Below are 13,695 nucleotides of genomic sequence, written 5' to 3'. Positions count from 1 at the left end.
GATCTGTCCTTCTCCTCTGCCTTCCATCCTGAAACTAATGGCCAAACTGAAAGGACTAATCAGTCTCTAGAACAATATTTAAGGTGTTTTATCTCTGACTGTCAATATGATTGGGTCTCATTCATTCCCCTCGCCGAATTTTCCCTTAATAACCGGGTCAGTAACTCATCAGGGGTCTCCCCCTTTTTCTGTAATTTTGGGTTTAATCCACGGTTCTCCTCCGTTTCACCTGGTAGTTCTAACAATCCCGAGGTAGAGGTCGTTCATCGGGAACTGTGCACAGTCTGGGCCCAGGTTCATAAGAACCTAGAGGCGTCCCAGAGCATACAAAAGACTCAGGCAGATAGAAGACGTTCTGCTAACCCCTTGTTTGTGGTCGGGGATCTGGTGTGGCTATCGTCAAAAAAATTGCGCCTTAAAGTCCCGTCCAAGAAGTTTGCTCCCCGGTTTATAGGGCCGTACAAGGTCATTGAAGTCCTCAACCCTGTCTCCTTCCGACTGGAGTTGCCCCGTCTTTTCGAGTACACGACGTGTTTCATGCCTCCCTCCTTAAACGCTGCTCCCCGTCCTTGGCTCCCTCGAGGAAACCTCCGGTCCCTGTTCTCACCCCTGAGGGGGTAGAATTCGAGGTGGCCAAGATTGTGGACAGCAGGATGGTCCAAGGCTCCTTCCAGTACCTGGTCCATTGGAGAGGATACGGGCCTGAGGAGAGGACTTGGGTACCCGCCCGGGATGTTCACGCTGGGGTATTGGTCAGGAGGTTCCACCTTCGTTTCCCCAATAAACCAGGTCCACCTAGAAAGGGTCCGGTGGCCCCTCATAAAAGGGGGGGGGGTACTGTAAAGGATCTGTCAGACACAGCTTCTGTGTCAACGCCCATAGGTAATCAGTCTGCACCTGCTTCTATGTCTGTGAGACTGACTCCATCTTCCTCCACTCAGGATGGCAGGCTTAGGAGTGGGAGAGCCTATCACAGCCTGGCCAGACGGAGCTAGCTCCCGCCCTCTGTCTATTTATACCTGCCTTTCCTGTTCCTCCTTTGCTAGTGATTCTTCGCTGCTGGTTTCCTGGCCTTGCTGCAGCTTCTTGAACTACTACCCTCTGCTTGTTATTGACCTTGGCTTTACTGACCACTCTTTTGCTCTGCGTTTTGTACCTCGCTCATCTCCTGGTTTGACTCGGCTCGTTCACCTCGCTTGTTGCTCACGGTGTCCCCGTGGGCAACTTCCCCATTTCCACGGCTTCTTTGTACCCTTGTCTGTTTGTCTGTCGTGCAGCTATTGAGTATAGGGACCATCGCCCAGTTGTACCCCGTCGCCTAGGGCGGGTCGTTGCAAGTAGGCAGGGACTGAGTGGCGGGTAGATTAGGGCTCACCTGTCTGTCTCCCTACCCCATCATTACAGCTGTTCTGTATCAGTCGCTTTGTACATACATTTGTATTATTGCACAGTACACTTTATTAAAAACATATAAGATATTTAAAAATGTTTAAAAATAAAATATTGGGGAAAAAGTTGTTCACCTTCTATTGAAATACCAGGGATCTGATATAACACAGTCAGCATAGATGAATTATATGCTTTTAGGTGTTTGAGGACATTTAGGCTTCTATATCTGTGCCACGTGTTATTGCTGATAGGTAGGCTTAGATACAGGGTCTAACAGACAGCATCACACATGGACCCTGTATCTAAGCCTAACACATGTTAGGCTTAGATACAGGGCCCCAGCAGATAGTAATTTTATACAGTATAAGATTACTGTCTGCTGGGGTCCTGTATCTAAGCCTACCTTGTGGTAGGCTTAGATACAGGGTCTAAAAGACGTGTCACACATGGACCCTGTATCTCAACCTACCACATGGTATTCTTAGATGCATGGCCCATGTCTGATCCTGTCTGATGGACCCTGTATCTAAGCTTACCACATAGCAGGCTTAGATACAGAGCCCCAGCAGACCGTAATCTTATACAGTATAAGATTACTGTCTGCTGAGGCCCTGTATCTGAGCATACCTCAAAGCACTGTATCTAGGCCTACCCGAGCACAATGGAAGTTCTGACGTCTTCTCGTGTCATGACGTCACGCTGTTGTGCGCCGCGGATGACATCACTATGCTAGATGGTGTCGGGACATCCGCTGCCCCCGGAGCCGAAGAGGAGGGTAAGTGTAACGTTACGGTCTGCTGGGGTCCTGTATCTAAGGCTGCCTTGTGGTAGACTTAGATACAGGGTCTAACAGACAGTATCACACATGGACCATGTATCTAAGCCTACCACATATTAGGATTAGATACAGGGCCCCAGCAGACAGTAATTTTATACAGTATAAGATTACTGTCTGCTGGGGTCCTGTATCTAAGCCTACCTTGTGGTAGGCTTAGATACAGGATCTAACAGACCGTGTCACACATGAACCCTGTATCTCAGCCTACCACATGGTATTCTTAGATGCACGGCCCATGTCTGATCCTGTCTGACGGGACCTGTATCTAAGCTTACCACATAGTAGGCTTAGATACAGGGCCCCAGCAGACCGTAATCTTATACAGTATAAGATTACTGCCTGCTGGGGCCAGGTATTTAAGCCTACCTTGTGGTAGGCTTAGATACATGGTCTAACAGACAGTATCACACATGGGCCCTTTATCTAAGTCCTGTATCTAAGCCTACCACATGTGTTACTAATGTTTTGGTTTTTTGTTTGTGTTTTTTTACAGGTTCGGTCGTTGTACTACGTCCAGTTCGGGGACTACTTCGATGACGGCTTTTTTTACTTTCAATAAAATGGTTAATGAGGGTTGTGTGGGGGGTTTTATTTAAATAAAATATTTTATCTATGCCTTTGCATTGTCGTTTTAACTTTATTACTACCACTTTAGTAATGGCCACTGGCTGATTGACAATGTCCATTACTAAGGCGGGGCTTAGTGTTAGCCGGTGCAGAGGCTAACACTAACCCCCATTATTACCCTGGTACCCACCACCAACAGGGGTGCCGGGAAGAGCCATGTATGATCCAGTACCTGACCATCTGTAGCGATGGTCGGGCACTTGGGCCTGCCGCAGGCTTGTAATATTAGACAGGGAAAGACCAAAAACCGTGACCCTTCCCACCCTGATAATGCTAGGCTGCTGCTGCTGTGTTCTATCTGGCTGGTTAATTTACATTAAAATTACATCCCCCCATATTTTTCATAAACAGCCAGACACAACCTAGCACTAGCTGCAGCCTAACATTACCAAAGTGGGAAGGACCACTGTTTTTGGCCTTTCACAGCCTAATAATACCAGCCTGCGGCCGCCCCATTACACGGCCACTACAGATGATCGGGTACTGGATGGCACTGGGTTCTGGGTTAATAATGGGTGTTAGTGGTAGCCTCTGCACCGGCTAACATTAAGCCCCGTCTTAGTAATGGACGCTGTCAATCAGCCGCAGCTATTAATAAGGCAGTAGTAATAAAGTTTAAAAAAATACAAGGACATAAAAAAAAAATTTTTATTGAAAAAAAAAAAAAACACACAACCCTCATTAACCATTTTATTGACAATAAAAAAGCCGTCATTGAATTTGTCTTCGAATCCGATGTAGTCCAACAGCCAAACCTGTAAAAAAACACAATAGAATTAGTAACACATAAAAAAGAAAAACAATTATTATACTTACCTTTCCTGGGTCCAGCGCTGAAGCCACAATGTCAGTGAGCTGGGCCCTATATCTAAGCCTATTATATGTGATACTGTCTGCTGAGCCACTGTATCTAATCCTATCCATAGCTATAGGGTCGTAGTGCTACAGATATGCTGTCATATATATATATACACACTACCATTCAAAAGTTTGGGGTCACCCAGACAATTTTGTGTTTTACATGAAAACTCACACTTATATTTATCAAATGAGTTGCAAAATGACTAGAAAATATAGTCAAGACATTGACAAGGTTAGAAATAATGATTTTTATTTGAAATAATAATTTTCTCCTTCAAACTTTGCTTTCGTCAAAGAATGCTCCATTTGCAGCAATTACAGCATTGCAGACCTTTGGCATTCTAGCTGTTAATTTGCTGAGGTAATCGGGAGAAATTTCACCCCATGCTTCCAGAAGGCCCTCCCACAAGTTGGATTGGCTTGATGGGCACTTCTTGCGTACCATACGGTCAAGCTGCTCCCACAACAGCTCTATGGGGTTGAGATCTGGTGACCAGCTGCCTGCTTCTTCCCTAAATAGTTCTTGCATAATTTGGAGGTGTGCTTTGGGTCATTGTCCTGTTGTAGGATGAAATTGGCTCCAATCAAGCGCTGTCCACAGGGTATGGCATGGCGTTGCAAAATGGAGTGATAGCCTTCCTTATTCAAAATCCCTTTTACCTTGTACAAATCTCCCACTTTTCCAGCACCAAAGCAACCCCAGACCATCACATTACCTCCACCATGCTTGACAGATGGTGTCAGGCACTCTTCCAGCATCTTTTCAGTTGTTCTGTGTCTCACAAATGTTCTTCTGTGTGATCCAAACACCTCAAACTTCGATTCGTCTGTTCATAACACTTTTTTCCAATCTTCCTCTGTCCAATGTCTGTGTGCTTTTGCCCATATTAATCTTTTCCTTTTATTAGCCAGTCTCAGATATGGCTTTTTCTTTGCCACTCTGCCCTGAAGGCCAGCATCCCGGAGTCGCCTCTTCACTGTAGACGTTGACACTGGCGTTTTGCGGGTACTATTTAATGAAGCTGCCAGTTGAGGAACTGTGAGGTGTCTATTTCTCAAACTAGAGACTCTAATGTACTTGTCTTGTTGCTCAGTTGTGCAGCGGGGCCTCCCACTTCTCTTTCTACTCTGGTTAGAGACCGTTTGTGCTGTCCTCTGAATGGAGTAGTACACACCGTTGTAGGAAATCTTCAGTTTCTTGGCAATTTCTCGCATGGAATAGCCTTCATTTCTAAGAACAAGAATAGACTGTCGAGTTTCACATGAAAGCTCTCTTTTTCTAGCCATTTTGAGAGTTTAATCGAACCCACAAATGTAATGCTCCAGATTCTCAACTAGCTCAAAGGAAGGTCTTTTTTATATCTCCGCTAAACAGCAAAACTGTTTACAGCGGTGCTAACATAATTGCACAAGGGTTTCCAAGTGTTTTCTAATCATCCATTAGCCTTCTAACACAGTTAGCAAACACAATGTACCATTAGAACACTGAAGTGATGGTTGCTGGAAATGGGCCTCTATACACCTATGTAGATATTGCATTAAAAAACAGACGTTTGCAGCTAGAATAGTCATTTAGCACATTAACAATGTATAGAGTGTATTTCTGATTAATTTAATGTTATCTTCATTGAAAAAAACTGTGCTTTTCTTTCAAAAATAAGGAAATTTCTAAGTGACCCTAAACTTTTGAACGGTAGTGTATATATACACACATATACATACACGCACACATTTTTTTTGTGGGGGTGGACATATGTTGGTGCAAGGATACTTACTGCTGGGGCACTTTATCTAAGCCTATCATGTGTGATACATGGTGCTGTCTACAAGGGAGATGTATGGCAGGGGGACTGTGTGTGGAACCGTACAGGGGGGTTAGTGACACTATATACAGGGGGCATTGTGTGGGGAACTCTCTACAGGTGTCTGATTAGAGCCCCGAGACACAACTTTCCTTGGGGTCCCAGAAATACCAAATTTGCCCCTGAGGGTTAGTACAAGGATACTTACTGCTGGGCCCCTACATCTAAGGCTACATTCACACAAGCGAAACAGATTTACGCACATAAAAAACGAGCGTAAATCTGGAAGTGTGCATTGCGTTTTGCATCAGTGTGCTTTGCGTGGGGCATGTGCTTTTCATGTACTTGCAAACACTTCTTTTTTTTAAATGTAATTGATGCGTGAAACACGGACAGCACACGGATGTCGTCTGTGTGCTGTCCGTGGTTTTCATGCACCCATTGACTTCAATGGACGACTAGGTGCGTGAAGACTCACAATTATAGGACATGCAGTGAGTTTAACGTGACGGACACTCGCTGTGTTAGAACTCGTAATACAGTACCAGCAAAGTAAATCAGATCTCAAGCAATCTCGTCTACACGTTGTGGAATTATTCCGCACGATCTTTGACCTGCGGTGCGTATTTTAAAATCCACAGCCTGTTAATTTATCTTGTTTTTCTGTCTCAGAGCTTTATATTAGAAAAAAAAAAAGCAACAAAATCTGCAACATTAAGGGTATCTTCACATGCTTACTAAAAAACTTCTGAAAATACGAAGCTGTTTTCAAGGGAAAACAGCACCTGATTTTCAGACGTTTTTTTAGCAACTCGCTTTTTTCTCACAGCATTTTTTTTGTGGTCGTTTTTGGAGCTGTTTTTCTATAGAATCAATGAAAAACGGCTCTAAAAACTGCTCAAGAGGTGACGAGCACTTCTTTTTCAGGGGCGTTTTTTAACGCAGCTGTTTTTCAAAATGGCCACGTAAAAAAACGCCCCGTCGGAACAGAATGCAGTTTTTCCCATTGAAATCAATAGGCAGATGTTTGTAGGCGTTCTGCTTCCGATTTTTTGGCCGTTTGAACATACCCTGAATCTGCACCTGTTTTTGCATCAAAATGAAAAATCTTAAAACTTATCAAAATATTACCTGCACAATTACCTGCTTTTTTCTGCAGTTTTGATAAGGATTTTCAACATCAAATTCTGCATGGTGTGCATGTGGTCTTGCAGTTGAGGGCTATTGATGCTTGGCTGAGGAAACTGCACAGGAGGGATATGGAAGTGGGCGCCGGGCAGGTTTATTTTTGGCTGTGGACTATAGCAGAAAGATCATGCTCTGCTGGGTAGAAGAAATCTCAGAAATTGATATTGTCTGCTACAGGAGAATATGACATAAGGAAGAATTAAAAATGATTATGATGTATGTGAAGCTGGAAAACCTGAATTGCACCATGACTTCACTGACACAAAAAAAGTTGAAATGTGGTCGCAACTTTTTGCATATAGGTTGACATTGATGGTGTTGTGCAATTATGACCTTACTACAACTTGCGGTGGATATTATGTCGCTGTCAAGCTCTAGCAGCCCAGAGTTCAGCAACCAGCAGCACTCCAGCTGTTGTGAAACTACAATTCCCACTATACCCTGACAGTCTTTGGCTGGAATAATAAAGCCTTTGGCTGTCAGTGCATGCTCGGAGTTGTAGTTCCACAACAGCTGGAGTGCCGCAGGTTGCTGAACCAAGAAGAAAGCCACAGAGATTATGAATTCCCCATCGATTTTCTGACCCATTATTATAACGCTACCTTATTTAAGGGGAGCAATTGAGATAATAACACTATATTAGGAATTCATAGTAGAACAATGAAGCTGTCCTTTAAGGTTCTGTCCGGGGATGAGGTTTTCATACATGTGCTTGTTGTGGGTTCGAGGCTAAACTGGTTATTGGGGTTTTCAAAAGGATCACTAACGGCCTAGGAATTCAAGATAAACAATATATTCTTCAGGCGGTGGCTATGACATCCAGGACTGGATTTTCCATTATGAACAAGTCCCATCCCTATGGGCAGCCCTGTTGGATATGTTGGCTTCTCCCCAGAACTAGTTTATAGTTCACTTAGTATTAGCAACAGATGCACCTCCAAAAATTTTCAGACACAAATACCCACTTTAAAGACCCCCTATAACAGTGTATCAGTCACAGATGCCCCACACATCAGTGCTACCACAAAATTCCAACCAAATTTCCCCCTTAGATGCCACCTGAGTAGAGTCTTACATTACTGATCAAGAAAAAAAAATATTATTTCGTTTGCTATGATCTGGGTGGTGGGGAGCATCCATGGCTTTGCCATTGAAATCTAGTTATGCCTTTGCTAAAACCTTCCACAATTCGCTCTCACATCATCCATTGCCCTACCGGGTCACACCAACCTCCCCTGAACCCAGACCAGTTTCAGTTGAATGGAGTTTTATTTGTGCTGTTACTGTGGCACGGTATTTGCCCCCCCCCCCCCCCCCCCCCGAGTCCATAGAAGTGAATGGAACCTGACACTGTAATGTCACAGCCATGTAGCAGTAGTGTAGTCAGTTGTGTATTTCCATTCAAGTGACATTTTGTATCATGTATGCATAATTTATATTCCGGATACTTTACTATGGGATTAGATTGTTCTTATACCCTTTGTAAAACCCTAATAAAAATTACCGAAAAAAAAGTTTATACTGTTAAAATAATCGGACTCATCAAGGGAAGCGCTCAACTGGAGTACCCTGGACCACCAAAGGAAAGGATCACTGCATCAAGATTTACTCAACTTTTATTAAATTCAATAGGGGCTGTTTAAATCAATAAATAGTATGCTCCCCTAGTGGTGGCTGCTTGTTACACTCTGTTCACACTCGCATCAAGATTTCCATTTTTACAAGAGCCATGACAGGTATGATGGATCTGTTATGATTCGTCATGATTGTAGCGTGCGAGCGGGTGACTCGAGGAGTGATGGGAAAGGGGAAAGGCGCAGGTCCACATATTGGCAGATGGCTCGGCTCTCAGTGTGGATCACGATGGCCAACAGGCCTTCCCTTTCTCTCAGAGCTGCTCACAGCTAGAGATGAGGGGGTTTGCACTGGGTAAATGAGGATGGTAGTCTCTGAATATCCCCCGGGACACTCCCTGTGTCTGCTCCTGTCCTGATGGTGTTTTGGGGTGTCCTTAGTGTTATGAGTGCAAAATAAGACAGGAGCCTGAGGTGGCATTTGAACAGGCTTGCTCACTGCACACTTTACGTAAGTTTCCAAAATGGCAGTTACAATCTTCCACATGAAATGGAGGCACAATTTCTTGTAATAAACTCGATCCTTTCAAAACAGTAAAGCACCATATGCAGGAGCGGGTGATCCTCTCTCTCTCTGCTTCTCTTCTTATACTACCCTTGCCAATTCTAGGGCATAGCTGACCCCATAGTAAGTGGGACAATACAATATCTGTCCAATTCCGCAATTCTCTGCTTTCTCTGTAATGGCTCCTGGCCTGTGCTACTTCTGCCTCTAATGGGTAGTCAGGGCTAATATATGAAGGATGAGACTCACCAACATACACTACCGTTCAAAAGTTTAGGGTCACTTGGAAATTTCCTTATTTTTGAAAGAAAAGCACAGTTTTTTTCAATGAAGATAACATTAAATTAATCAGAAATACACTCTATACATTGTTAATGTGCTAAATGTCTATTCTAGCTGCAAACGTCTGGTTTTTAATGCAATATCTACATAGGTGTATAGAGGCCCATTTCCAGCAACCATCACTCCAGTGTTCTAATGGTACATTGTGTTTGCTAACTGTGTTAGAAGGCTAATGGATGATTAGAAAACACTTGGAAACCCTTGTGCAATTATGTTAGCACCACTGTAAACAGTTTTGCTGTTTAGAGGAGCTATAAAACTGACCTTCCTTTGAGCTAGTTGAGAATCTGGAGCATTACATTTGTGGGTTCGATTAAACTCTCAAAATGGCTAGAAAAAGAGAGCTTTCATGTGAAACTCGACAGTCTATTCTTGTTCTTAGAAATGAAGGCTATTCCATGCGAGAAATTGACAAGAAACTGAAGATTTCCTACAACGGTGTGTACTACTCCCTTCAGAGGACAGCAGACACAGGCTCTAACAAGAGTAGAAAGAGAAGTGGGAGGCCCCGCTGCACAACTGAGCAACAAGACAAGTACATTAGAGTCTCTAGTTTGAGAAATAGACGCCTCACAGGTCCTCAACTGGCAGCTTCATTAAATAGTACCCGCAAAATGCCAGTGTCAACGTCTACAGTGAAGAGGCGACTCTGGGATGCTGGCCTTCAGGGCAGAGTGGCAAAGAAAAAGCCATATCTGAGACTGGCTAATAAAAGGAAAAGATTAATATGGGCAAAAGCACACAGACATTGGACAGAGGAAGATTGGAAAAAAGTGTTATGGACAGACGAATCGAAGTTTGAGGTGTTTGGATCACACAGAAGAACATTTGTGAGACGCAGAACAACTGAAAAGATGCTGGAAGAGTGCCTGACGCCATCTGTCAAGCATGATGGAGGTAATGTGATGGTCTGGGATTGCTTTGGTGCTGGTAAAGTGGGAGATTTGTACAAGGTAAAAGGGATTTTGAATAAGGAATGCTATCACTCCATTTTGCAACGCCATGCCATACCCTGTGGACAGCGCTTGATTGGAGCCAATTTCATCCCACAACAGGACAATGACCCAAAGCACACCTCCAAATTATGCAAGAACTATTTAGGGAAGAAGCAGGCAGCTGGTATTCTATCTGTAATGGAGTGGCCAGCGCAGTCACCAGATCTCAACCCCATAGAGCTGTTGTGGGAGCAGCTTGACTGTATGGTACGCAAGAAGTGCCCATCAAACCAAACCAACTTGTGGGAGGGGCTTCTGGAAGCATCGGGTGAAATTTCTCCCGATTACCTCAGCAAATTAACAGCTAGAATGCCAAAGGTCTGCAATGCTGTAATTGCTGCAAATGGAGCATTCCAAGACCAAAGCAAAGTTTTAAGGAGAAAATTATTATTTCAAATAAAAATCATTATTTCTAACCTTGTCAATGTCTTGACTATATTTTCTAGTCATTTTGCAACTCATTTGATAAATATAAGTGTGAGTTTTCATGGAAAACACAAAATTGTGTCGGTGACCCCAAACTTTTGAACGGTAGTGTATATGGTGGCGGTGTTCAAAATCCCAATTATGGCTTCTTGTTACTCTCTGTTTTCTCTTTTAAGAATTCCTTCTCTCCAAACTGTTCTCTTTCTTTCTGCGAGCTTCTCTATGGCCTGATGTTATAGACAGCCTGTCTCTGGATCCTAGATGGATGGACCCAGGAGCAACTCCACTTTGCTATTGACTCAACTGATCACTCACTCCAACTCCTTAGGCCTCATGCACATGACCGTAGCACGGCCGTGATTTTTGGGTCGGCCGGCTGCGGACTGTCAGCTGCGAGCCGCCCGCAAATCGCGGGCCATGCACATGGCCGCGGCCATTATTTTCAATGAGCCCGGATCACAGAAGACGGCCGTAATAAGACATGTCCGTTCTTTCTGCGGTGCGAGCTCCCGGGCCATGCATGGACCGTAAAAACTACGGTCGTGTGCATGGCCCCATAGAAATGAATGGGGCCGAAATTCTCCCGTGGATTTTCGGGGGAATTGCAGCCGCAAAGGCACGTTCGTGTGCATGGGGCCTTACTCTGACTGTCGCTGGACCCCCCTCTATCTCGAAAGCTCCTCCCACCGTCTGGAAACTTCCCCGTATAAGACACTCCTGCATAGGCTGTAAAACAGTGCATTGCAAATTCACATTTACTTTTTAAAGTGACAGTACCTAAGAGTGGAAAAATGTCATGAAATACATATACAACACATTATCTTTCTAGTAATGTCTTGGGGACATCACATGATTAGTTATGACGGGTCTGTTTTTTCTCCATTGACTTATATGGAATCAGTCATGTTTCCGTCCGGTAACAGGTTTTTTTCTGGATACAATACTGCAGCATGCTACACTGTTCTATGCTAAAAGTAATTGGAGCCGGACAGAAAAGGGTGAAACAGAGCCTAACTGTGTAAAGGGAAGCAGGAAATTTGGAGTTTGCGGTGTTTCCCTCTGGTGCGTAATGATCTAGTGCAACATAAATTCTCTTTTTATGCCAAAAGAATGCGGCAGCACAGATCATAAAATAAAAAACAGACTCATATACAAGATGATACGCAGGTCAAACATAGCTGTGGATTATTGTCATCCAAAGAAGTTACTGAAAAATTACATTGTCATCTTAAAGGGGTTTTCCAGTTCTTAGTAGTTGATGGCCTATCCTCAGTATAGGCCATCAATATTTGATCGGCCAGGGTCCAAATCTGAACCCCCCCGCCGATCAGCTGTTTTGAAAGGTCCACAGCGCTCGTAAGGTTTCTGCTTCCACTTTATTACGGTCACTGATCATACTGCGCATCCCCTGCACACTTGTAGCAACGGTTCACAGCATTACAGCCTTCTACCATTGAAGTGAATACTGTAATACTGTGAACCACCGCTGCGAATGTGTCAGCGATGCACAGTGCGGACAGTAAAGGAATATAAGGGGAAGGCATGTGAGCGGCCCCTTCAAAATAACTGATCTGCTGGGGATATCCTGAGGATAGGCCATCAATTTCTTAGAACTTGAAAATCGCTTTAATAAAAAGGGAGAAAAAAAGCATCAACATGCAACAAGATCCGTCAATCACCGTCAAAAATTACCTATTATTTTAAGTCAAGTATAAGTAATAATAAGAACATATAAGAGTAAAAATAAACATTAACTCCTTAACGCCGAAGGACGGATATATCCGTCCTCAGCAGCTGCTAGTTCGCGCAGGAGGACGGATATATCCGTCCTGTGATGGCGCGGGTACTGCCAGTGTACCCACGCGATCAGCGGCAGGAGCACGGCTGTTATACACAGCCTGGCTCCTGCTGCAACTGCCGGAATCGAAGCGCGCGCCGATTCCGGCAGTTTAACCCATTAAATGCCGCTGTCAATAGTGACAGCGGCATTTAATGTGTTTGACAGAGGGGGGAGCTCCCTCTGTCACCCGATCGGCGCCCCCGCAAACAAATCGCGGGTCGCCGTCGGGTTTCCATGACAGCCGGGGGTCTAACAAAGACCCCCAGGTCTGTCTTCAGCATCTGCCTGTTAAGCGATGCCGGAGGCATGACCTAATAGGTTGCCTGTCAGTTTTACACTGACAGGCAATAATGCTTTGGTATACGAAGTATACCAAAGCATTATATATGCGATCGGTACATCGCATAGTGAAGTCCCCTGGTGGGACTAAAAAAAAAAATGTAAAACAGTTAAATAAAGTTTATGAAAAAAAAAAAAAAAAAATTACAGTCAAAGTCAAATAAAACTACTTTTTTGGCCCAAAAAGTGGTTTTATTTAGTAAAACGGTCAAAACAAATCACACATACACATATATGATATCCCCGCGATCGTAACATCTTGACCAATAAAATGAACATATTCATTAAACCGCCGGATGTACGGCGTCCAAAGAAAACGCAAAAAACAACGTCAAAATTCTCTCTTTTCTCCCATTCCCCCCATAAAAAATAAAATAAAAGTTAATCTATAAGTCCCATGTACCCCAAAATTGTACTAATGAAAACTACACATTGTCCCGCAAAAATCAAGCCCACATACGGCCACATCGACGGAAAAATCAAAACGTTACGCCTCTTGGAATGCGGCGATGCAAAAACAAGTAATTTTTTTCTAAAAGGGTTTTTATTGTGCAAACGTAGAAAAAACATATAAAAGCTTTACATATTTGGTATCCCTGTAATCGTGCCGACCCATAGAATAAAGTGAACATGTTATTTACGCAGCATAGTAAACGGCGTAAATTTATAATGTGAAAATTAATGCTGGAATAGCTGCTTATTTTCAATTCTCCACTAAAATAAAGTTAATAAAAGTTAATCAATATATTATAAGCATCTAAAAATGGTACAATTACAAAATACAACTCGTCCCGCAAAAAAACAAGCCCTAATACGGCTATGTCGACGGAATAAAAAAAGAGTTACGACTCTTGGAATGCGACCGTGAAAAAACAAAAAATAATCCTTGGTCATTAACGTGCAAAATGG

This window comes from Rhinoderma darwinii, chromosome 4 (genome assembly GCF_050947455.1).
Source record: "Rhinoderma darwinii isolate aRhiDar2 chromosome 4, aRhiDar2.hap1, whole genome shotgun sequence".
NCBI lineage: Eukaryota > Metazoa > Chordata > Amphibia > Anura > Rhinodermatidae > Rhinoderma > Rhinoderma darwinii.
This window is presented reverse-complemented; position numbering follows the sequence as displayed.